Source organism: Caretta caretta, chromosome 3 (assembly GCF_965140235.1).
Source record: "Caretta caretta isolate rCarCar2 chromosome 3, rCarCar1.hap1, whole genome shotgun sequence".
Taxonomy (NCBI): Eukaryota; Metazoa; Chordata; order Testudines; family Cheloniidae; genus Caretta; species Caretta caretta.
The window spans coordinates 60617194-60644771 of record NC_134208.1 but is presented as its reverse complement, the minus strand read 5'-3'; the positions used below and the strand labels follow the sequence as shown (position 1 = coordinate 60644771).

At 41.9% G+C, this 27578-nt stretch overlaps 1 protein-coding gene across 8 annotated transcripts in view; it reads right to left on the bottom strand.

Annotated features, from left to right (window-relative positions):
- The window catches only part of MYO6 (myosin VI), a 177170-nt gene extending 162936 nt beyond the window's left edge, over positions 1-14234 (bottom strand). For all 8 annotated transcript variants that reach the window (XM_048845884.2, XM_048845886.2, XM_048845888.2 and 5 more), the window contains exon 1: positions 14113-14234. The gene's annotated coding sequence lies outside the window, so the exon portion shown is untranslated. The remainder of the gene's footprint in view (positions 1-14112) is intronic.
- Positions 14235-27578: the final 13344 nt, after the last annotated feature.

The window sequence follows — 27578 nt, the reverse complement described above, 5'->3', positions numbered from 1 at the left end:
GCTGCTCTCACATTTGTCTACATTGGACTTACTAGAAAACCATACCCCGCCCCTCATTTCTGCCATTCTGAATGCACATATTTTGGCAAATTCACAGCTTGCATTTTCCTCCCTCTCCACCAGCAAACCAACAGAATGACATTAAAGAATTCATGATTGTCATCCTTGCTCAGCCCCTGAGAGAATACATAGGCCTTGCTCATTGTTCTCTGAATTTCTGCAAACACCAGAGAAAACAGCTTCTAAAAATGCCTGCTGTCACCAACCTTGACCTGCACCTAGAAAACCATTGAAAGCCAAGGCAGCACTCTCTGGAGCACAGGTGTCTCTTACATGGAATACTGTTCAGACAGACAGCACGCTTGCTCTTCAAGGGAAGTGTCACACCTGAAGTACAGCCACCCTACTCTTTATAATAATGTTCAGCATCCTCAACAATAATCTCTAGTAATTGCTACTGCTGGAAAGAGAGACCAATACCAGATGCTTCAATCACAACCCTCCATTAGGCAGACGTGGGACAATCTGCCCTCAAACAGATCTTCTCTTGATCTCTAACTATTAGAGACTGACTTAAACTCTGCAGCAGGAGGTTTAATATCATTTCCAAAAAATTGTTATAGTTAATTATAACAAATGAATATTCTTGATGTCCATATAAATAGCCATTTCCTTTTAAAAGCTTATTAAGACCTTGACAACAACAATTTTCTGTGGTAGTAAGTTCCACAGCTTAATTATACATGTCAAAATCACTTTCTTTTATCAGGTTTCAGAGTAGCAGCCGTGTTAGTCTGTATCCGCAAAAAAAACAGCAATACTTGTGGCACCTTAAAGACTGATGAAGTGAGCTGTAGCCCACGAAACCTTATGCTCAAATAAATTTGTTCGTCTCTAAGGTGCCACAAGTACTCCTTTTCTTTTTATCAGTTTTTGAGTTTTCCACCTTTTAATTTCCACTCAAGGTCCCTTTTTTCTTTTGTTAACAGACATGGAGAACAGAAGTTACTGATCTAGCGTCTATACCATTCACTATTTTATATATTTTTATCATGTCCCTTCTTATTCCGCTCCACTTTAAGGTGAACAATCCCAGTCTTCTCAATTTCTTCAAATGTGAGATTTTCATGCCCTTGAGTGTTGTCACCTTCTCTGAACCCCCTCTAATTCTGCATTATGCTCTTTAAAATAGGGTGAGCAGCAAAGTACAGTCTCCAGATGAGGCTGCATTGTTGATTTATATAAAGGCATAATATTATTTTTGTTTTAGACACCATCCCATTCCTTATGCAACATAACATCTTGTTTGCTTTTTTGACCATTGCAGCACATTGAGCAGAGGTCTTTATTGAGTTCTCCACAACACCCAGCTCCCTTTCTTGAGCAGATACAGTTAATTTGCCCGATCATGCTAACCATTCACCTAGCTTTTTTAGTTGCATCTGAAGTTCACCACACTCGTATCTGATCCTGACTTAAATTTAAATAACTTTAGGTCATCTGAAAATGTTGCTATCTCACTGTTCATCCCTCTTCCAGTTCATTAATATATTTAGGTTTGGAAGGGTGAGATATTTTTAGTCGCTGTCAGTAAACATCAATTTCACCGTACAAACAAAACAAAACAAAAATATTTCCATCAATAATATAGGCAAAGTAAGAAAAATGCTGCTAGAGAATTTATTGAAGTTTTATTTAAGGATATTTACTTTGGATATTTTGACATTCGATGTTGACAATATGTTTTCTCAGCTATAAAGCATTAACTCTTTGAATCTCAATGTCTATTGTCATTAAATAATTGTGTGACCCACACTACTGATCCTCCCGAAATTTCCTGCAACTGTGAAAATTTAAATTGATAAAAATACAAAAAAAAAAATCTTAGAAATAAATACCGATGTTATCCATCAAAATTATTTCTTAAAAAAAAAATCAAATTATTCCAAGCTTAATTGTATTATAAAACATGGGGACCTAATACATAACCTTTTGCAATGATGAAAAATTACAATTTAATCCTACTCTTTGCTTGCTGTCTTCAACCCAGTTTTTAATCCATGATAATACTTTGTCTCTCACCGCATAACTACTTAACTTTTTTACTAGCCTCTTGTGTTGAACCTTGTCAAAGGCATTTTGGAAGTCTAAATCCATTTAGTAAATGCTCTCTTATTCACTGACAGATTCAAAGACTTCTAACAGATTAGAAAGAATTTTATTTTACAGAATCTCTGTTGGCTAGACCCGATCATATCATGATCTTCCTGGTGTTTTGTTATTCTGTTTTTAATTAACATTTTAAACAATTGGACAGACACAGATGTAGGGCTTACTAGACTACATTCTCTGAATCAACATTGGAGCCCCTTCAAATATAATCACAATAATTTCTGCTTCTCTACTGCATCTCAGCATGTATTTTAGAAACTAGCAGCAGATCACACAAGCCAATTGTGCCTCCTAGTATTCATCCCTCAACTATAGTATTAAGTACTGAATCTCAAAGATGAAACATGCATAAAAAGTCAAGGAAAAATTGCTCAAATGGTTTTCAATAATGTATGATTTTGTGGGTCAACCATCTATAAAAATTAGACATTCAAAACATCAGTTTTAACTTTAGTGCAATTTATTAAAAGGTTTAAATATTATGTATTCCATACATTGAGTATAATTTCAAAAACTAAGCATTTTATTCAACAATATCCACAAAAGACAAAAAATGATACTGTATACTTCTGAAAATATTTTGCCCTTCAGATGTTTCCAGTCTTACAGTTATCTCGACTACTTTCATTAAATATTTATTTAAGAAGAGCTGAAAATATCAGATTTCAGGTTTTGAGACCTTTATTAGACGTGCTGTGAAATGCTAGCTGATAACTAGTTGTCGTACAGTATTTTACACCCACATTAGAGCAGCTACTTGTTTTTATTATCAGATACAAACCTTAAAAAAAAAAAAAAAAACCTCTTTAAACCATTACCTATGCTGATGCAATAAAAACAAAAACAAAGGAACCGAACCAAGCCCTAACCTTTTATGCACTCTGGTACAGAAAACCTGGATTTGTGCTGGAAATGGCCCAACTTGATTATCATTCACATTGTAAGGAAAGTGATCACTTTAGAGAAGCTATTACCAGCAGGAGAGTGGGGTGCGGGGAGAGAAAACCTTTTGTAGTGGTAAACACCCATTTTTTCATGGTTTGTATGTATAAGAACATCTCCTGTATTTTCCACAGTATGCATCCGATGAAGTGAGCTGTAGCTCACGAAAGCTTATGCTCAAATAAATTGGTTAGTCTCTAAGGTGCCACAAGTACTCCTTTTCTTCTAACAATAATATAAATTTCCACTCTGTTCAAAAAATTCTGTCTTCATAGTTCGCAATGTCAGAGGGGTAGCCATGTTAGTCTGTATGCACAGAAACAATGACGAGTCCAGTGGCACCTTAAAGACTAACAGATTTATTTGGGCATAAGTTTCTGTGGGTTAAAAAAAACCACTTCTTCAGATGCATGGAGTGAAAATTACAGAAACAGGCATAAATATGTATTGGCAGATGAAGAGAAGGGAGTTACCATACAAGTGGAGAACCAATGTTGAAGGCCAATTAGGTCAGGGTGGATGTGGTCCACTCCCAATAATTGAGGACGTGTCAATAACAAAACAGGGAAAATTGCTTTTGTAGTGAGTCAGCCACTCCCAGTCCCTACTCAAGGGGGGAGGGATAGCTCAGTGGTTTGAGCATCGGCCTGCTAAACCCAGGGTTGTGAGTTCAATCCTTGAGGGGGCCATTTAGGGATCTGGGGCAAAAATTGGGGATTGTGCCTGCTTTGAGTAGGGGTTGGACTAGATGACCTCCTGAGGTCCCTTCCAACCCTGATATTCTATGATTCTGTAAGCCCAGATTGATGGTGTTAATTTTGCAAATGAACTGTAGCTCAACAGTTTCTCTTTGAAGTCTGTTTTTGAAGGTTTTTTGTTGAAGAATAGCAACTTTTAAATCTGTTACTGAGTGTCCAGGGAGATTGAAGTGTTCTCCTACTGGCTTTTGTATGTTACCATTCCTGATCCGCAGACGTGCACAAGCTGAATTTAGCCGTATGAAGTGGAAATCCATCAACTTCATGAAAAAACTTGCACAGATTCAGACAGACATCTTCCTCTCCAACTTCAAACAGATGGACATCATACCAAATGGACTGAAGGTAAAAAATCCATTGCAATCGACATTCTAAACTGACTATCGTGAGAGATTGTGCCACACACACACACTTACAGAAACTGAGGAACCACCTGATCAGCTATGCACCGCAGCCCCATGGAACATATATAAGATATATACATACACGTGCCGTTAAGTTGGAAGTTACCATACAAACTGTGAGAGGCTAATTAGTTAAGATGAGCTATTATCAGCAGGAGAAAAAAACTTTTGTAGTGATAATCAAGATGGCCCATTTCTTCCAATTTATCTGTATGTATATGTATATATCTTACTATATGTTCCATTCTATGCATCCGATGAAGTGGGCTGTAGCTCACAAAAGCTTATGCTCAAATAAATTTGTTAGTCTCTAAGGTGCCACAAGTACTCCTTTTTTTTTTGAACAAACAGCATCACTTACTCCATAACCTCAGTTGTACAGAACACAATGCCACCCACAGTCTCAGAAACAACTCTGACATTATAATCAAAAGGGTTAACAAAGGAGGTGCTATAGTCATCATGAACAGGTTGGATTATGAACAGGAGGCTGCCAGACAACTCTCCAACACCACATTCTACAGGCCACTATCCTCCGATCTCACTGAGGAATACCAAAAGAAACTATACCATCTGCTCAAGAAACTCCCTGCTACAGCACGGGAACAAATTAACACTGACACACCCCTAGAGCCCCGATCAGGGGTATTCTATTTGCTACCCAGGATCCATAAACCTGGAAATCCTGGACACTCCATCATCTCACTCTTACATGGCAGGATTATCTGGCTATTTGGACTCTCTCCTCAACCCTATGCTACCAGCACTCCTAGCTATCTTCGAGACACCACTGACTTCCTGAGGAAACTACTATGCACGAAGAACAGGAGTACTAGTGGCACCTTAGAGACTAACAAATTTATTAGAGCATAAGCTTTTGTGAGCTACAGCCCACTTCATCGGATGCATAGAATGGAACATATAGTAAGATATATACATATACATACAGATAAATTGGAAGAAATGGGCCATCTTGATTATCACTACAAAAGTTTTTTTCTCCTGCTGATAATAGCTCATCTTAACTAATTAGCCTCTCACAGTTTGTATGGTAACTTCCAACTTAACGGCACGTGTATGTATATATCTTATATATGTTCCATGGGGCTGCGGTGCATAGCCCTGGCTGCAGTACGGCGTCCAGCAGAAGCTGCGGGGCTGGGGCACAGCAGGGAGTGCACAGCCCCAGCTCTGGAGCTGGCTGCAGCCTGGGAAGCCAATGGAAGCCACGCGGCTGGGTTGCATGGCCCTGGCTGCAGCGCCCGGCGGAAGCTGTAGGGATGGGGCACAGCAGGGAGTGCAGCCATGGGGTGCACAGTCCCTGCTCCGGAGCCCGCCGCAGCTGCAGTCCCTCCACCCGCTGCAAACCACAGGTCAGGGACTGCCGGGTCCTGATTGCACCCATCCAGCACAAGTTGCAGCAGGGAAGGGGCACACAGTCTAGCCTCCATCCCCTACTCTGAAACATCTTAAGTAAAAATGGTCTTCTTACTCAACAGCTCCCTTCTTTGGAGGTCCAATAAAGTCACGGAATGCATGAATGCCATGACCTCTGTGACTAAATCGTCACCTTATTCATAATATTTACTTACTATGGTGAAAAAGTTTGTACTACATCAGGGGTTCTCAACCTTTTTCTTTCTGAGCCCCCTTCCCCCTCCGCAACATGTTATAAAAACTCAAAGGCCCAGCTGTGCTACAACAACTTTTTTCTGCATATAAAAGCCAGAGCTGGGATTAGGGAGTCGCAAGCAAGGCTACTGCCTAGGGCCCCACACCACAGGGGGCCCCACGAAGCTAAGTTCCTCAGGCTTCAACTTCAGCCCCAGGTGGCAGGGTTCAGGACCCTGGGCTTCAGCCCCACATGGCAGGGCCTCGGCTTTCTGCCTTGAGCCCCAGTGAATCTAACACTGGCCCTGCTTGGCGGACCCCCTGAAACCTTTTCGCGGCCCACCAAGTGGGGGCTCCGGACCCCTAGTTGAGAACCACTGTACTACATTTTGGTCCTGGTAACACTGCAGATCCCAATACATCTGTGAAAAAGAAGTCAGATTCTGTTCTGTTTCAGGAATCAACTGTTATCCAAGTCCAAATTTCTGAGCTAAATTCTGCTTTCAGAAGTACCGATGCAAAATGTACCAAATACAAACTCTTTCCATTCTGTGCACCTGGACAACAAGGAACGGCCATTTTTCTACCTATTTTCAGGATCAGGGCTTGAGCGGATACATATAAGTCACCCTCTTCCTCTGCCCTTTCTCATCAGTTCTTATGAGAAGGTCCATTTGTGACACCCTGACACCCCAATATTCACCACTGTCATGTAATTAGGATGTGTTTTGTACAAAGTATGCCTTGTGAGGTACCAGTCTAAAAGTCTTGATCTGCTAGACATTAACTTTTCATTGGATTGTATGTGTTGTCATATGTGAAGTTATGAAGTTTGGCTGTGTATGTGTTACTGAAACATGTGTGGTTGAAAGCACCCACAAGCAGTGTTTCAGGTACGACAGTAAAAAGGCCAAACCATGTTAATGGCTTATGGAGGAATGCACATAAGCACAAGGATTACCCCAGGAATTGTGTACAATAGAAACCTCTCAGAGAGAGAGCAACACAATGGGAACTGCTTGACACAGGTCACAGCAAAAGAGCTTTCCAGAAAGGGGGACAATGATATCATGGGGGGATCTCACTCTTCCTGCAAGAACACACCTGGAAACACCTGAGGGGCAAGGACGGAACTGTGGGAAGTGATGGTCCCAGGCTAGAAGGATCTTTAGCTTGTGTATGAAAACCTGGGAAAGCCAAGGAAACTTGTGCCTTAAGAGTCTGCCAGCCTGTTTATCACTCAGGGTGAGAATCTGCTAATTTACATCCTACCTATCTAGTGTGTTAAACTCCATTTGGGTTTTGTTTATTTAATAAGGTAATCTGCTTTGAGCTGTTGGCTATCCCTTGTAATCACTTAAAATCTACTGCTTGTACTTAATAAACTTGTTTTTGTTTTAAACCCAGTTTGTGTAATTCATGGCGGCAGCGGCAAAAAGCTGTGCATCTCTCTCTCCACATCCAGGGAGAGAGCAAATTTCTATTAGCTTATGCTGTACAGTTCTCGTTGCAGTGCAAGACAATACAATTTGGGTTTACTCTCCGGGGGAGAATGCACTTGAGTGCTGGGCAATTCCTTAGCTGAAAGTCTTCCCATGCAGTACTGATTTCAGTGTCTGTGTCTTTCTGCAGCTGGGTGCGTCCCTACCTGAGTGTGCGCTAGAGAAGGCTTGAGGGCCTGGCTTAGCAGGACAGGGTGAGGGGGCCCAGGATAATGGAACAGGCTGGCTCAGTGGTACCCCAGTACATCAGGTGGCACCCGGAAGGGGGGGGCAAGCTGTCACACTGTTATTGAAATTTACAAGAATATTAGTCTCAGAAAAATAACTTGATCCCAGCACAGAATAGCTGAGGACAGCAGAGGGATGATACGATGTACAATGTACATAGCTGGCAGGTCTAATTTTAGAAAATGTAAATGGGGGGGGGGAAGGAGAAATGAGACTGACAGACTTCAGTTAATCCAAAAATCAAAAGGAAAAAGCAATAGAAAACAGAAGATGTAACAACATCATCATCCTGTGGGACATGTAGACAACACTATTAGCACTGCAGCAGAAACATATGATACGCTAGGGGATCACTCAAGTCTCTGAACACCTTCCAGTAACTAAACCCTCCTGCATGGGTACAGAAGCAGCATTAGGCTTAAAGTGATCAGCAAATATCATTAGGGAAAAAATGGTAACTTTCAATGACTCCATAAAGCTAAGCATAAATGCATCTTATTAAATTCCTTATCCACATAGAGACATCTAAATAAAGCGTGTTACAGTCACTAAAATATCTGTTTTAATATTTTTAATTCTTGTACCCTGTCATCTGAATGCTGGGTATGTTTTGAAATTTCCATGTAATTTAAGAATAAAGTGGCTGAACTTGCTGCTCACAAATATGCAATCTCTCATTAAAAATGGCTACTATACTGACTCAACTGCACTCACACTAGCCAGGATCCTGGGGGTTGGGAACAGATGTGGGTCCATACAAATACTTCCTCAATAGCTCGATGCAAGCCTGAGAGCAAAGTAGAGTCAGAGCAGCTAACAGATAAGCAAGACTGAGCTCTGAGTTATCAGTGGAGAGCAGGTTTTGCTCAGAGATAATGTGAATATAAACAATACTTGTAATGCTTGTAAGACTGTGTTCACCCATGCTTTCTAAGTACTTGATTTAACCCTGTGAGCACCAGAATTCTTGTGGGTAGACCAAGCTCCAGGCCATCTATAAAAGTAGGTAGCTTAGTTTCACTTCAAAAAGCTGCTGCCACTTAATCAAATAACCACCTCCCTACCTGATATAAACAAGATTTGTGTACCTGCCAGATTTATTGCTTTGGTGCTACTGGGTGTCTACTTCAACATACTAATTTCACTTGGTTAAAATTTTCTGGATTTCAACAAATTAACTAGATCTAGGCAACTTTAAAAAAAAAAAGAGAGAGAGACACCTACTATAGTAAACTAAATAATAATCCATGATCAGATAAAACTATGCCTTTAACAAAACTGAACTGTCCATTTAACTTCATCTTTGCAAAATAGGTTCAGCAGGATCATTTGTGAAATGTTGTTATAGAAAATGACAGACAGCACAGAGGTTTTCTTTCCATTCAATATTAAATAAAAACTATACAGGTAAGCCCAGGTTCTATTTAGAAAAATTACTGTTTAAGGGTTCAATCCCACTCCAACTGAAGTCAATGGGAATTTTTCTATTAATTTCAATAATTTTGGATTAGGCCCTGAAATATAGACACTAACTGTTCACTCGTCTTTCCTGCTCCTAACAGGAAAAGTTCGCTCCACTGAGAAACCTGTCACTTTGTCTAGATCAATTGTTTCTATCAATATGCTGAGGGTTTTGTTACACTAGATGAACAATATGTATGTTGACTAAAGTGCATAAAAATTACATTTATATGTATAATCATTAATAGTTAAATATTATACATAATTCTACTGCAAATGAAAGAGCCCAAGAATTTACAGCTTCATCTTGATATTAAAAATTTATGAATTTACAACATCCTGACAACCAGAGAAGACTGCTTAGTCCATCATGCCAGCTCCTTTTAGCTTTCCACATAACGCAGGCACATTTGACTTCTTCAACAGACCTTTAATTCAATAGCAATTCTATTCCATATGTTCATTATATCCCTATACTATTCTTTACTGTACAGTGTCAGTAGAGAGACAAGGTGGGTGAGGTAATATCTTTAAAGGACCAACTTCTGTTGGTGAAAGAGACAAGCTCTCGAGCTACACAGAGCTTTTCTTCAGGTTGGTCCAATAGAAGATATTATCTCAACCACTTTGTTTCTTTAGTATCCTGGGACCAACATGACTGCATCAACACTCCAAACTATAATGAAGTGTCTGTAAGTACTTCTTCATAAACACATGTATTCAGGACTCAGCTACCAGTATTTACTACAAGCTGGGACAAACAAATGTAGCATTTAAAACAACAGGAATGCAAGCAAAAAGCTGCCACATTTCAACATTCTATACAAATTTACTGAAGTTACACATCAGTTTTTTAAAGTATAGATATGTATTATTTCAAATTGGCCATTAGAAGTTGGGGGTTTTTTAATCTTTGTCTTTAAAATTTAGCATACTACAGATTGAAAATGCCTTTGAAAATGTATCAAAACAGAAATTGCTATAGCTCTTCAAATGGTAGGCAATAACTCATACAATACACACTAGTGAAAACATGATGAGCAAGCATCTCAGTCTTATCTCTGACCTTCCCAGTCTTCGCTTGTTTAAAATCACTTACAGTGACGATGCCACATTACAGAGCACGGGGATGCAGCAGTCCGCCCAAGTGCTACACAATACAGTGAGCTGTGGCTCACGAAAGCTCATGCTCAAATAAATTGGTTAGTCTCTAAGGTGCCACAAGTACTCCTTTTCTTTTTGCGAATACAGACTAACACGGCTGTTCCTCTGAAACCACAATACAGGAGAGGGGCCTATGGAACTAGTACTGGGTTTACAATAGCACCACTGGGGCCGGGCCCATGCTCAGAAGGGGCCCCAGCCTGCTCTGCTTGCACTGTGCCCTGAGACCCCACCAGCTCTCCCCCGCCCACCACTTGCTCTGCTCAGCCTGCAAGGTTGTGTGGGGTACTGCATTTGTCCCTCTGGCCATAGGGAGTTGGGAGGGGTGGGGGGTGTTGCAGAGGTGCTGACTTTCTGATTTCTTTGTGGGTGCTCTGCCCCAAGCCTTGCCCCCACTCCACACTCTCCCCCCAAACCCCCATCATGCTTCTTCCTGCCCCATTCTTCACCCTCCCCCGAGGCTCCTGCCCTCGCTCCACCTCTTCCTCCCCTCTCTCCCAGCACCTCCTGCCAGCTGCTGAACAGCTGATCAGCAGGGCCACCACTGGGTGCACAGCACACACTATTTTTTTTTCTGTGGGTGCTCCACCCCCGAAGCACCCATGGAGTCACACCTATGGGGTTTGGGGGGGGGGGCTGCTGTGTACCATGGCACGGACCCTCCCTCCAAGGGGAAGGGGCACGCTGGCAGCACAAGGCCAGCCAGGCCATTGTGCGTCTGGCAACTGCTGATTTGTAAATAGTGTCCTCACACTGGGCTGGGTGGAGCGGAGCTGCCCCTGCCATGCCATGCCCCACTGCCCCTGGCTGGCCCCTTGCTCTGGGGACTGACCTCCTCAAGCCATGCTCCATTGCTTCCATGGGGGCCCACAAATATGTCTGGCGCCAGGCCCACAAAAGGTTAATCCAGCCCTGAAACACAGCACATTGTAGTTGAATATGTGTTCAAAGAGTTTGCCTCAACTATTATTGCTCTTAATATCCAAATTTTTATTAAGGTGTAAAATCACATCACTACAAAACAATGAAAATGACGGCAGTCTGACATTATAGAAATTATATTTATTTTAAAGGAGTAAAGTGGCTTTTACTGGACAGGCTGGAGATGTTACTATAAGGGATACGATGATGTATCGGACATGCAAGACCGCACAGGTCTAAAAGAGCCTTCTGGTCCAATCCTATGGCTTTAATCCATGACAATCACATAGATTCCATAGCTTCACACTTGAACTTTGACCCAAGTTTACCAGCCCACATAGCATTGTCTTCATTCTTGCATTTTGCTGGAGTCTTCCTCCTGACTTTGCAATTTTATAACAAATTTCATAATGAAGCAGCAACTGTACTTCTACTAAGGTCTGGTCTACACTTAAAAGTTACATCAACCTAGCTATGCCACTCAGGGTTGTGAAAAAAGTTGTGCCCTGAGTGCCACAGTTCCATCAAACTAACCCCTAGTGTAAACACAGATAGGTCAATGGAAGAATTCTTCCACCAGCCTAGCTACCACCTCTCAGAAAGGCAGATTTACTACATCCCCGGAAAAACCCCTTCCATCAACATAGGAACTGTCTATACTACAGAGGCACAGCTGCAGCACTGTAGCTGAAGGATACAGTCACATTAACACTTATTTACCATGTTAAAACAAACATTTTAGATCCTGAAAGATTTTACATTTCACTATCTGATATTTTAATTTTGCGTTTATTATCTCAACCTGGACAATGAAATTAAATCAATTAGTTTTACTTTTGTTTACAGTCATGTTCTCTTTCTGGATCTTACACATAGGCACAGTTCTGCAGGGTCTGAATATCAAACACCACAGGAACAAAATTGCTTTTAAAAAATCCAGTGGAAGCTTTAAAGAAAATCATTGAAACATTCCTATTGTTCTTAGGTTTTACCAACCTTATTTCCTTCTGAAAAACTAAATTATAGATAGAATTTAACCTGAGAGTTTCTCTTTACACTCTGTTAATTTTTGCAATAAAGGAAAACTTGACTCAGTTCTCAACCTTTGTACTCTGATAACAAGTTCATAGGCTGTTTTATGGCCGAATAAATTCAACTGAATTGTGAGAAATTAGCTCATTCCACAGAAAGTTCTTTACCCTGCATGAGTAAGCCAAGACACTTATTTTAAATAATGACACACACTTACTCCCACCTTTGACAAAAACAGTGTGGGTTGATACAGTCTATCAACAGCAATTACCTAAGTAATAAGTAACAAACATCCTTTCATCTAGTCTATTAATTTAGCCATTTCAAGTTTTTACAGGTATCTGGTAGTGTTAGGATTTACTAGTGAGGAATCCATTGGTCAAGCATGTGTAAGCATCTACAATACATAGGATACATTGTGCATTGTATTCCACATAATGGTTGATTAACTGTGCAGTGAAAGAACATTTTTATTAAACTTTGTTCTGCTTGAAAATTAATGTGGAGATACAGAGCTTAGAAGTCAGCGTTTTGATAGTGTAAATCGTTTTTGAGAAAGTGACAAGCATAAAGTAATCAAACCTGCAAAAGGGCAAAGAGCTTCAACAGAAAGCATGCTTTTTGCAATCCCGATTATATGTCCTTAGAGCAGTCGATACAAAACCTGGCTTTGTCCACACGAGGAGTCTTTACTTTGTATAGTTGTACTTGCACAGAAATGTTTAGGCTTTTGACATGGAGACTACAATAGTCCAACTGAAACCCAGCGTAATTTTAGCATTTACCTTCGCAGCGGTTGTCTGTTACAGAGTAAAATTATACAAAACACCACAAGAAAGAATTTCTGAGTGAGATGATTAAAATGACATTTTCACAGGGTACAAAAAAGCACTTTATCTGTACATATGCACAATAAGAAAGTTCTCACTCTAAGAAAAAAAAAATCACCCTGCCAGGAAAAGTCTACCTTCTTCCAGATGAATCCCTGAGCTCTCCCTTTCAATTGCTTAAATCTTCAAATACATAATTTAGAGGCCCCAGCATGAGACCTTGACTCTTTAACTACTGTGCGGGAGCTCAGGATGTGTCTGTGAATACTTGGGACTCATGTTCTAGTTTGGCCCTTCTATTTCTCCTTCCCAAGTAATTGGCAGACTGTATGTTTATTTAAAGAAAGGTGTGTGAGGTGAGAGCTACTGTACACAACGAAAATGCAAGAGAGAATTAGCTACTTTCCTCCTAACGTCTAACCTCTTTAACCTGCCGATTTCTAAACCTCTCTAGAAAAGCCTCTATTTGGGGTAGAACAGGGAATTTCGAGAGTCGCATCTAAATCAGTCCGACGACTAAGTATCTTTTCTACAGCTGGTGGGGCAAGAGACCTTGCACCCTACGAATAATGCTCTGGACACGGACACGGACACAGGCACAATCGGATTTGGAAACTTGTCCCAACAACCAGCTCAGCCGGAAAGTTCCCAGAACCTCCGACTCCCTTCCCAGCCCCTGGGTCCGACGAACGCTTCCCCTGCCGGGCCGCTTTCCCTCGCCCGCCTGCGTTCCTCCCCCGCCCCGACAGGTGCGCGCCCCCACCGCCCGCCCAAGCGCCCGGCGCCCCCAGCCCTCCCCGGCAGCGGGGCTCCCGCTGCCGCCTCCCCGCAGTGGCCGGGGGCCGGCGCGCGGCGGCCCGGCAGAGAAAGACCCCGGGAGCCGGACCCCAGCGCCCCAGGGCGGGGGAGAGGAGAGGTGGGTACCGGGGACCCCAGCGGGCCGGGGGCGGCCCCAGGGGCTGCCAGGGAGGGCAGAAGAGCCCGGAAGGGGGGTGGCGAGCCGAGGGCCCGGGCCCTGCCGCGGAGCTCTCCGGCCCGGGGAGCCGGGCTCCGGCCGGCCGCTGCCGCGCCGCGCGGCCCCGGTTACCTGCCGCCGCCGCCGCCGCGCTCCGTCCCCAGCTGATGCCGCCGCGGCCCCTGCGCTGCTGCGGCCCCGCCCCGGAGCCGAGTCCAGGGAGGCGCCGCAGACGTCAGCGCTACGGAGGGGGAGGCGCGGCCCGGCCCGGCGCGCCCGTCACGGCCCCCCCCCCTCCGCCGGGGTTCGGCCCGGGAGCTGCCGGGCTGCGGCTCATCACGGCCCCGGTCCCCTCTCGCGCCGGCCGGCCGGCGCCTGCCCGGGGTCCTCCCCCGCCGCAGGGAACCCGGCTTGGTGCCCCCGGCCCTTGGGGCGCCGCCGCCACACTAAAACGGGCCTGAGACTGGGGCTGAGTCCGGGCGCTCCAGGCTCCGGCCTGGTGACCTGCAACCCCTGGGCGCCCTGCTCGAGCCTGTCCGGCGGGAAATGACCCTCCCTGTGTCACCCTTTAGCCCTGGCTCCCAGTCCTGGCCCGGGCAGCGCCCTGCGTTGTGACCTGCAGTATCGGGCTAGGGAGGGGAGGGGAGGGGGTCACCTCCACTCAGCTAAGTGCTAACATCCTGCTGGTGTAGCGATCGCTGGTTAGCTGCAACAGGAGTACAAACGGCAGGGAAAAGCCAGTTGCAAACAGCCTGTCTACATTGCACTGGGAGGTGAGATTACATCAGGTGTAGACAGACACAAGACCGCTTGAATCGAGCTGGCTCTGCCGTGCAGTCAGGGCACTATGGGCATTGGCCTGGGCTGGCCACACCATTAAGTACCCAGGATCCTGGGTAGGCTTGCACAGCTCAGGCTGAAGCCCATTCTGCTTGGGCTTCACTGCTATCCCTAATCAGGCTAGCTAGATTAGAGCCAGTTTGGGCACATCTACACAAGCTACAATCACAGCTTGGATTCATCGTAGACATACCGTGAGATTTTACCACATTAGCTAAGAAGTGGTAACTTCTTTTCCTAGTGGAAATAAGATCTCTGCCTCTGTTTTCTCCTATATGCAGTGTTGTTGTAGTGCAGTTGGTCCCAGGAGATTAGAGAGATAAAAGATATTACCTCACCCACCTTGTCTCTCTGTTTTCTCTTACCTATTTAGGCCCTGATCCTTCAAAAGTCTTAAAATGCTTAATTTTACACACTATGGGTAATGACAGGTTTCAGAGTAGCAGCCGTGTTAGTCTGTATTCGCAAAAAGAAAAGGAGGACTTGTGGCACCTTAGAGACTAACCAATTTATTTGAGCATAAGCTTTTGTGAGCTACAGCTCACTTCATCGGATGCATTCAGTGGGTAATGCCATTTAATTCAGTATCCACAGTACAAAAGATTACAAACATGCCCTTTGCAGGATTTAGGACTTGTCTACACTTGAAAGTTAATTTAAATTAAGGTAGTGTGGGAATTGTATTTGCAACAGTTATTGCTGAATAACTCCATGTGTGGACATACTTATTCTGGAATAAGAGAGCTTTATTACTGTTTAGCCTTCATAAATTCTTCACAGCAGGAACTGTCTCTTAGGTCTGGTCTACACACAGTTTTTGTACTGGTATAACTATGTCAATTTACGGATGTGTTTTGTTTTTGTTTTTAATCAATGCCATTATATTAGTACGCCACCACCACCACCCCAGTGTGGTTGCAATTATACCAGTATAAATATGTTTATGCAAGTATGGCTTATTCCCATGCCAGAATGGAAATAAGCCATACTTGTATAAGCACATTTTTACCAATATAACTGCATCCATACTAGGGACATTGTGCCACGCTGACTATACCAATATAGGCTATAGTTAAAGCAGTTCAACTTTGTTCTGTAGACAAGGCCTTATTGAGTATTTGTAAATACCTAACACAATGGGGCTCTGATCTCAGTTGGAGTCTCTAGATACTATTGTAATACAAACAATAATTTAAATTATTAAAATTGAACAATTAAAATACGTATTTTTCCTTTGACTATTTATTCCTTTGTTTACTATTTGTTTTTTGCCCAGCTTGGTCATTGAAATTTACCAGACACTTCACTTTGCAGTCAATTTCAACTCTATTTCACTTTGAAGTTCTGATACACTAATACAGGGTTGCAACATTTAGACTGAAAATATTTCAGTTTCAGTATTTCTCAATCTTTTTAAAGATTTTATTGAATCTTTTAAAAGTAATAATTATTTTTAAAAAAGAAAATTAATTTGGAGACTTAACTACTTGGCTGTGTTCCTTTAATGTGAAATATTTGTTTTACTAGTTTGCATACATAAGAGGGGATGGAAGTGCTACTTCTTCCTTAATATCTCCAAGAGCTAGCCTTTTCTTTCCCTTCCCCAGCCAAATCTCTTATTTAGGCCCTCAATATATTCTGCATTGACTCCTAAAACATCCTGTTTTCTGAAACGCACACTGCCCCATTTCACACAAGATGTAACCACTAAAAAATCATTTTCCTCACCTGCCCATGTGATCACGTCACTCCTCTCTTTGAATGTCTCCACCGGCTCCCCATATGTTATTGCATCAGATTTAAACTTCTTTTCTCCACCTTGAAAGACCTACATCATTCTGCCCCTCCTTAATTGAGTTTTGCATTGCTTCCTTGCCCTTCATTCCAGCCTTCTCAACTTTCTCCACACATTCATCAGCTTCTCCCACAGTCACCTCCATGTCCTCTTCTACACAGTGCTCTGTGAATAATGTGACCAGCCTGAGCTTATGCTCCAAACCCGTACATTGTCCTCCCTAAGTCCCTCAGAAACCCACTTCTGTTATACTGCTAGAGTGAATCTAATTAATTTGTATTTAAAAATCTGCTATTCTCTTTCTACTAACCTCTATACCTTTCTGTCCTTAGACTTGGCAGATTAGGACCATTCTGTCCTGAATGTCTGAAAAACTTCCAGAACATTCTGGGTATTATCACACACGAATAAATAATTGCAAAGTAATAGTCTTCAAACTGGTTTCAGAGTAACAGCCGTGTTAGTCTGTATTCGCAAAAAGAAAAGCAGTACTTGTGGCACCTTAGAGACTAACCAATTTATTTGAGCATAAGCTTTCGTGAGCTACAGCTCACTGAAGTGAGTGTCTTCAAGTCTTCAAACTGTATTTTATCCTTAAGAGCTGATGTTTAGCCATGCCTATTGCTAATCTCTATCCTAGGAGAATTTAAAGGAACCCTCTTTCCTCCCCCAGGATTTTTCCAAAATAAGTAATCTATTGTTATTTATTTGTGTGGGACCAACACTGTACTAGACTCTTTATGGACAATACAAAATGAACATGTGTTGTGTATGATTAAAAGTGGGTGCTTAATCATGCAACTTGGGAGGAGTGCAGCTGGAGCTAACTCCTGTGTCCTGACTAACATTCCCTGTGTCAATAAAACAAGTTCTGAACAAGTTGGTTTTGTTCTCTCGATCACTACATGTGCATGTAAAATGCCAGTTTCAGTCAGCAGCTGCATAGCTGACATGCCCATTCTGCAATAATTGCAGAGTTTGAATTGCGTCTGTTTGACTCAAGTGGTAGGGAGCATGGATCATGCTCCCTGTCAGTAGCCGGCCCAGGCTGGAGAAGCCAACCAACCGACCAAATTCACGTGCCACCTGAGGCACATTATGCATACGCTAAGAAGACCCAAGTGGCAGGAAGTGCGGTTCTACACACCTCCACTTTATCCCTTGAAAGTATGTTAGCAATAAACGGCAGCCATGGCTGTTCCATTTCATGGCATGTCTAGAAGAGGAGAGACACCAGAAATGCTTGTGCTGTGACTTTGTAAGTGCCAGTTTATAATGTACTTAGAGTGGCCCAACACAGCACAGATTAAGGGAAGGAATAGAAGACCGCTCTTCCAAATGGCGGTTTGTGCCTGGGGCTGTTTTGCCAATGAGAGTGGGACTGGACTGTTAGAATTTATCCCGTCCGTTGCAATATTCCTTTATAGGTATGGAGTAGAGTTGGAGAGAATGTGAAATAAGACAGCTTATTAATACTGCAGAACACTTCTGTGTCAAATACTACTTTTTATGTTTGGACTATACATATTTTTAAAAACATGATTTTTCAGTATGGCAGTTCATTTGGATTTTTATGGACAACTTTATTTGGCATCATTTTAAAATAATTAAGGGTTTGGGTAAATTACAATATTTTTGCATTTCTAGAGCACTGGAGTGGCACTTCTCGTTTAAAGCATTACCCTTTGGGACATTATTTGTACATTCTATAAGGGCCTAATGTTGTTTTCCATTTGCAAAACATACACAGATATGGGTAATTATTATCTAGGGGGAAAAACTGTGCATGTGTGAAAGGAAAACTGAGTTAAATATAAAATGTGCTGAATAGTTAAACTCTGTCATAGCAGAAACAAGATACATAATGCCAGGAAATCATTCAACAAAATGTATTTAATGTATACAAATCACTCAATTCCATTCTCCCTTAGAGAGGTTTTCTTTTCCCATAAAATTAAGGAAAGTGAAAAAATGATAGTAGCTGTACTTTGGAACTTTAGAATAAATGGTCCTGAAACAGAGAGGAAAAGTTTGTAGTTATCACCATTGCTACAAGAAAATATCTATAGAAATGTATGTGTGAGTTAAACATTCTCAGACTGCTGCTAAAAAACCCACAAGTGTGAATACACTATATTATTCCAGTCAGTAAACTGAAGTTCATTTTCTGTTTTGGAACAAATGATTTTTTAGATAATATACTGGATTACGAATATTTGACCTTGGGGACTATGGCATCAAATTTATTTTATTTATTTATTGGCTATTTTATTTAAATTTTATATAAAAATTCTATATAAAACATTTCTTCTGTTTGTTGTGAATTATAAGTATCAATGATTTAGAAAGAAACACAATCTGGAAGATGAATACAAATAGTTCTTTTTAAGTGAGCCTTGTAAGGGACAATTCAGTTAATGGATATTGCCCTATTAAACAGATACATTCTGTGATAGGTTGAGTTAATGATTTGAAAAACTGCTGTTGCATCTGAATGCAGGGTATAATGCTCGAGAGAGTATCTTCATGACCTTAAGTCATTCCATTTCCTGGTTAGAGGGAACATCTATCTAGTCTCACGCTTTCTCACTCATGTAGTTCTAAAAATAATCCAGGAAATAGGAAAGTGCAGTTTGCTCTCTAACTCTGTCAGATTCCTTCTTTTAGAGGTTTCAGAGTAACAGCCGTGTTAGTCTGTATTCGCAAAAAGAAAAGGAGTACTTGTGGCACCTTAGAGACTAACCAATTTATTTGAGCATAAGCTTTCGTGAGCTACAGCTCACTTGATCGGATGCATACTGTGGAAACTGCAGCAGACTTTATATACACACAGAGAATATTCTCTGTCTGTATATAAAGTCTGTTTCCACGGTATGCATCCGATGAAGTGAGCTGTAGCTCACGAAAGCTTATGCTCAAATAAATTGGTTAGTCTCTAAGGTGCCACAAGTACTCCTTTTCTTCTTTTAGAGGAATATCCCCACACAAGCTGAAATGTGGGTGCAAGGATTTTGACCCACATTCAAAGAAAAAAATCCAGAAAAGGACAACATAATTTTTTTAAACTCTTACCTTTTTTTCTGACCATGCCACGGAGACAATGGCAAGAAGCATTTCAAACATAAGTAACAGAAGAGATTAAAAAGAAAAGGAGAATTTGTGGGGGGGGGGTGGAGGGTGAGAAAACCTGGATTTGTGCTGGAAATGGCCCACCTGATGATCACTTTAGATAAGCTATTACCAGCAGGACAGTGGGGTGGGAGGAGGTATTGTTTCATGATCTCTGTGTGTATATAAAGTCTGCTGCAGTTTCCATGGTATACATCTGATGAAGTGAGCTGTAGCTCACGAAAGCTCATGCTCAAATAAATTGGTTAGTCTCTAAGGTGCTACAAGTACTCCTTTTCTTTTTGCGAATACAGACTAACACGGCTGTTACTCTGAAAGAAGAGATTAAATGAAGCTACAAAACTTGGGTCTAAATAGAGACTTATCCAAACAGTGGAAGGTAGTGACGACCAGATTGGTGGGTTGGCAAGACCCATTTTCGCTTTTCAGCGATTTCAGGAAATGAATACTTACCAGAGATAGATATAGTTTAATGGCTAGCTGGGTGGAAGTAATATGTACATGTTAGCACCCAGAATGCTTGTAACACAACAACAGAGATTCTTCATTCAAATAAAAATGCTTAACACCTTATTCTGTTACATAGGAGGAGGCACCTGGAGAAATATCCATTCAAGGGTTATGTGCAAGTGGGACATGTAGGCACAATGCTCACTAAAAAGGCTTCACAAAGCTTACTGTTGACCAACATGGGACCATAGTGAGGAGTAAGAAATAAATCAGCACTGTCCTTGCTGCATGAATGATAAGTACTAGAAAACCCACCAGGTTCCTGTGACCATCATAAAGGGCAGAAAGACCATCAAAGGAAGGTAACTATAGATTTTATAAGACCATATTGGTATCAATCTGATCGCCTGCTCTGTGTTATAGTGCTGATGGATTGCTATTCCAAATGGCCAAAATGAATTCAATCCAGCTCTGACCAAATTAATCTACAGTTGATTTCCTCACTGCACCGTTCAAATGAGAGATGACTCCGAATTATTGTGACAGATGTAAACAATGATTATCCTCAGAGTTTTCAGACATTTTAAAATGCAGCATAGATCACTGTATAGTTTCATTGTATTTTGCAAGCACGAATATATTGGTAGAGCACATGAACAGATGGGTGAATGCAGGACTCAATACAGCCTCCCTAGCTAGCAGATCTTGGGAGGACACCCTATATTTGGATACCAGACTGTGTTACACACTGTGACAGGTGTGGCTGTATTTGAATTTTTCATAAGGTGAAAATCTCACGTATGATTATCCTGTTGCTCCAGATCTTGACCATCCAAAGTAAATACTAATGATATCAGAAACAACATGAACGCAAAGCCTATCAGGCTTACACGTAGAAAATACAATGAATACCGCTGAAGAAGAGCGCTGTGTGGCTTGAAAGCTTGTCTCTCTCACCCACAGAATTTGGTCCAATAAAAGATATTACCTCACCCACCTTGTCTCACTAATATCCTGGGACTGAGATGGCTACAGCTACACGGCATACAACAAATAACAGTGACATTTTCAAGTTGGTGGCATGGTGAGAGGAAGTTCTTCTTCCCAAATTTTATAGAGAAAACTAAAATACAGAAACCAGGGTGCAGAACAAATACAACTCCTTGGTGTACGTTTTGACAGGCTAAAGGGGTATTTTTTTCAATCATGTTATTTCAGTTGAGTTATCTGAACATGTCTGAAAACCCACTTTAAGACACAGACTAACATGTCTGTAGTCATGTTAGCTGGCCATGTTGTACCCCAGGTACCTCCTTAAGCTAAAACATAGCCAGCTAATACAGTTTCAAATTTGGCGTGAAATCATGGCCCTGTTGAAGCCAAGTCTCAGCAACCTGTTTTACTTGTTATTTAGCAGGTAAAAGAATGATTTGCATGTACTTTATTTTGCAAAAGATTGTTTGTAAATGGATGCAGGTAAAACAGAGCAGGAAACATACAATTCTTCCCCAAGGAACACAGTCACAAATTTAATTGAAATTATTATCACAAATTATTTTTTTAACGAGCTTCATCAGCTTGGAAGTTCTCTTTAAGTGAATGGTGGCCGAAGCATGGAAGAGGCATACTCATGTTTAGCATATCTGGCATGTAAATACCTTGCAACGCTGGCTACAAAAGTGCCATGCAAGTGCCTGTTCTCACTTTCAGGTGAAGTAAATAAGAAGCAGGCGGCAGTATCTGCCATCAATGTAAACAAACTTGTTTGTCTTAGCGATTGGCAGAATGAGAAGCAGGACTGAGTGGACTTGTAGGCTCTAAAGTTTTACGCTATTTTGTTTTTGAGTGCAGTTATGTAACAAAAAAAATCTGCATTTGTAAGTTACACTTTCACGATAAAGAGATTGCTCTTCAGTACTTGTATGAGGTGAATTGATAAATACTATTTCTTTTATCATTTTTACAGTTTGCACTTCAGTACTTGCATGAGGTGAATTGAAAAATACTATTTCTTTTGTTTATCATTTTTACAGTGCATATATATTTGTAATCAAAAATAATAATATAAAGTGAGCACTGTGCACTTTGTATTCTGTGTTGTAATATTGAAATCAATATTGAAAATGTAGAAAAACATCCAAAAATATTTAATAAATTTCAGTTGGTATTCTGTTGTTGCAATTGATTGCAATTAATCTTTTTGAGTTAATCGCATGAGTTAACTGTGATTAATTGACAGCCCTATTATATATGAGATGTGATACCTTTCAGATGATGGTCCTTCCAACTTCAATGCTTTTATTCATTTTTAGTAGGCTATCTTACTTTTTTAAGATGTAAAATCTTTACCGGCTGGTGAGATAGGAAGCTAATAAAATCTAAATACCTTCCCAAACAAGTCTAATATTTCATGCAAATGCTTTGTTCTCTAATTTGTTGCACTGCTGCATTAAAGGTTTAATTCTTTTCAGTGGACTTTGGGTTAAACATTACATGTGGTCACACAGCCATTGCCAATCTTTGAATCCCTCTAACTGCATCATTCTCTTCCCCACATCCGTTGTGTATTCCAAGTTGTTTGTTCAAGTTACTAGTTGGTCAGATTTTATATCTAAGGCACGAATTACTATGTGAACATGGTCCAATTTCTTTTTAATGAGCGATTTCAGTAATGAACATAGTTGCCCCTTTCTAGTATTAAAATGTATATAAGCTAAAGAGGGATTGATTATTCTGAATTTGCATCTATAGTGATGGCATCCCTTGGCCGTTTGCAGTTCTGTATTTTGGTTGAAGGCAGTTCTGCTGGCCCAATTTCTTGGATTCATGGTGCCTAAAGAACATTTCTTTCTTTCTTTCTTTCTTTCTATCTACAGCTGTAAGTATTTAAAAAAAATACAATTCTGAATTCTAGTTCCAAAGAAATTAACACAAAATAATGTTAAACAAATCAAGAGAAGAAGAGACAAAATATAGACTTGCCTCAATAATTTCTTTAAACCCCCCCACTACCACCACTACACCACCACCCCTGACCTGCTTATCTCAGTCCTTTTCAAGACCATTGCTTTTTGTAGGGTCACATTCACTCCATAATCACAAATGATGAGGTCCATTAGGAGGTGAGATTACAGCAGCACAAAAGTAAAACAGAATGATTATTTACCTAGCGGTAACAGTGGCTCTTCAAGATTTCTTGTCCACATGGATTCCACTCTTGGTATGCATACACTGCATGCACACAAGATCTAATTCTTTTGGCCAGCATTGTCTGTTGGGGCTGCACCTATACCTTAGATGTCCTCATATCCCCACACCTGAGGGCATAAAGAGAAGAATGGGTCTAACTGTCTCTCAGTTCCTTTGCCAATACAGAATCTCCAGGGAGTAGGACTTTAATAGTGGGGAAGGAAGGTTGAAATGTGATGGGTGGTGCGGGGACCCCCCTGGAGCTCCCAGGTGCCACAAGGGGTGAGGGGATCCCACAGAAGCCCAGCCCCCTCGGGCAGTGGGGGACCCTGGAGCTCCCACTCGCTGCAGGTGTCAGGGAACCCCCTGGAGCTCCCTGCTGTCACAAGCGGCAGGGTCCCCCCAGAGCTGCTCAGCCATTGTGCGGCGGGGACCCCAGAGCTCTCATTCACTGAAGGGGTGGGGGACTGGGAGCCTCAGCAGCAATTGGTGCTTAACCCGCCTCCCTGTTTTGTCAGGGATATTTTTAGTGAAAGTCTGGGACAGGTCATGGTCTTCCGTGAATTTTTGTTTATTGCCCGTGACCTGTCCATGACTTTTATTAAAAATATCTGTGACAAAATCTTAGCCTTTCTCATAACCCATTTTGATAATTTTTGTTAGGATATTGCCTGACCTTTAATCCTATTACCAAAGGCCATGAACAGGCTCAGTGTGTTCCTGAATAGTTTTGTCCCAGTAAGGTAATATGACAATGTCCTTTCTAGATCATGTGTATGAAGTTCAGCATCCTCTAGTGTTCAGACATTCTTGGGGAAGAAAACTGGGAGAGATGAATCAATTGGTTCACATAGAGTTGTGAAAAAAACTTGGGCAGGAATTTGGGATGAGACCTGAGAGTGATCCTTATAAAACAATGTATAAGGGGGGGCCTGCCATGAGGGCCTGAATTTCTCCTGCCCTTTAAACTGATGTAATGGCTTCTCAAAAAGCAGTCTTCATTCATAGGTGCTATAGGGATTAGGGTTCCACCCTGTGAATGCTATAGTCCAGGGGGAGAAAATACTATGTGGCCCTGAACAGGAGGGTAATGTGAAGATATTGCTGCTAGATGGGCCCATATGGAACTAATAGAAAATCCAGATTGTTTCAGGACTAGTAAATAATCCAGTATTGCTGAAGTGGGTGTTGTCATGGGAGACAGCTGGTGCTGAATTGCCCAGATATTCTACTTAGCTTTATAAGTCAAGACTTTTCTGCTTTGGAGTAGAATGTTCTGAACTTCAGCTGAACACTATTTTCTCTGGATGTCAATCAGCCACCATCATCCAGTCGGTCAAATGTAACAATGCTGGGTCCAGGTGTTGGATCTAACCATTGTTCTGCAAGACTATGTTAGTCACAGGAGGCAAACTTATTAGGGGTTCTATTGAGGGTTCATGAAATATGAATGCCAGAGCAGCCTGTCTTATGCCATGGCTGTCATGATCATTGATCCAGCATTTTATCTCAGTTTCCACAGATCCTGGGTAGTCCCTGATGCTTGAGGCCATGTCATCCCAGGAGTCTGAGGCATGCTGTCACTGATGTCTTTGAGATAACTTAAAGTTGGTTGATGAGGTTCACTATAGTCTGGAATGTTTCTTGTGAAAGACAAGCTCTCGCTGAGCTGGAATCTAATCTTAGGAACTCTATGCTTTGAGTCAGAATCATTGTGGATTTTTCTCTGTTGACTTCGAGGCCCACTGTGGTGAAGAGTTTTAAGGTCACTTGAAACGAGTTGGTCATCTGCTTCTTTGGATGAGGCAGTCATTGTGATATGGCTAGACCTGGACCCCCTCTTTTCTTAGATGAGCTGCCATGTCTACCAAGCACTTGGTGAAAACCCTTAGTGCTGTAGAAAGACAAAGGGACCTGTATTAGTAATGAGATGTTCCTACTAGGAATCAGAAGTATTTCCTCTGAGCTGGATGCAGGTATATGTGAAAATAGGCATCTTGAAGGTCAAGACCTGTGAACCAATCTTAAGGGTCTAATGAGGGAATTAGAGATCCCAAAGTCACCAGCCTGAAAGTGAAACAATGGATGAATTTGTTGAGACATTGAAGGCTCATGATGGGCTGCCAACTCCTTTTGTGCTTTGGAATGAGAAAATAATGGGAATAAAACCCTGCCACTGTTCCATGTGATTAGGGGCTGTAGTGAGCAGTTCATGAGATATGAATAGCAGAAAAACCTGGTTTCTCCATAGAAGGAAAATAGGGGATAAGAATGGCCTGGAATTGAATAGAATATCCCTCGTAGACAATTTCCAGGATTCCCTGGTCCGAGGTGATCCAAGTCCAGGCTTCCCAAAAGTAAGAGGTGGGTTGCCAAATCAGGGAGGCTGAAAGGAAAGGGATCCTCAAGAGCCAAGCTCTCGACACTGGCATAAAATTTGCCGCCTGGTGGAAGACACTGACTGCAGCAATGGAGGATGAGGAAAAGGAGCAACATTGGTGGAACCTCTGCTTCTTTTTGTGGCTCTGAAGTCCTCTGAAGGTTGTAGTAGAATTGAGCAGAGAGACACTGCCTGAAGGTGCTCTGAGAACTTGCTTTCTTCCTTCTTGGAGTTGGGACATACAGGCCTAGGAATTTAGGGTAGTCCTGGTGTCCTTTAATGAATGGAGAGCCTTAACTGTCATTGAATTAAAAAATTAATTGTCTTAAAAGGGAGGGTTCTCAATCATGATGTGGTCCTCTCTAGATATCCCTGATACCTGGAGCCAGGATGACCTTTTCATCGTCACAGATGGGGCGATGGTGCATGCATCTAGTGCTGCTTGTAAGGAAGTGTGAGCTGTCAGCTTCTCTGTGTTCATTATAGATTTTTAACTCATCTCCGTGTTCAGGAGGAAGCTTGTCTGTAAGTTTAAACAGTTTGTCCCAATGTAAATAACTGTACTTTGTGAGATGGGCTTGGTGATTAGCTACTTGTATTTGGAGGCTGGCTGACAAATAGACTTTACATACACATAGGTCTAGCTTCTGAGGGTCTTTTTCCCTAGGTGTTGATTTGGGAGGCACCTGCTATTTGGGCTTCTCCTGAACAGCTGAAACAAAAACCCTGGCACTGGGTGAGAATAAAAGTACTTGAACCCCTTGAAAGACAGACCAACCCGAAAGTCTAATTAAAAAACAAAACAAAACACCATGGCAATTTTTAGACCAATCTCATGATTTTTGGATGATAGGGTTGGTACTATTGTGAGAGTCTCTTCCCCAGCCCCCGCCCCCAGATTCCCAATGTGATTCCCATAGAGAGGAAGGAGGGTGAGTGGCAATCGAGATGCTCAAATGGCCCATCATTCAAGTGGGGGAGGATCTCTCTGTCTGTGGTATTGAGGTCTCAGTGACTAGAGGTCTAGCCAATACCACCGCACACGATCTAAAGTGTTAACCTGGGGAGCGTGAGTGCACATGTGCACACGGGGGAAGGAAGGGCTGTGTTTCCTAGCTTATAAACTAAATATCTGACTTTTTTTTGGTGCCAACTGGCAAAATGACTAACACACGTAGTAACAAGTTAAAATATTAATATGTAACACTCATGCTAGAACAGTGCATGGAGAAGCAGATGGACATTGCAGGGGTTCCATCTCATTGCCATGGGTACAGGTATAGTTGGGCCTCTGGTGGAAGGGTGCTAGGATGTCAACAACACAGGTCTGGCCCCAATGTATCCAAAGAGCTGAATCCATGTGGCCAACCACTCAAAGAAGAACCTCCCTTTTGTTGATGAGGTTGTTAGGGCCAGTGCTGCCCAGAGTGTGTAGCAGTTGGACAGAAAAGCGGAGTGTGTCTGGGGTCTATGTTTATTCAGCCCTTCAGCTCAGTGGCTCCTGCCAGTAATATCTGAGTGTGAGTTAAATCTGCCCTCACCCAGACAAATTAATCCCATTTGCAGGGTGATTTCCCCTACTGGTACAGGGGGCTTGTTTTGCTGGTACAGGCAGAGGCAACTTGCACTCTTCTGAACTAGGCTTTCTAAATCTGACCAGTAATCTGAAGATCTTTTTATCCTTTGTCTGGTCCCAGGCACTTCTCCTGACAGGGACCATGTGCAATAGACTGAACAATAATTAAACTTTTTAGTTGCTAGATTAATTCAGCATGCAAAGCACATATCTAAAATGGTTTCTGACCACTTCTAGGA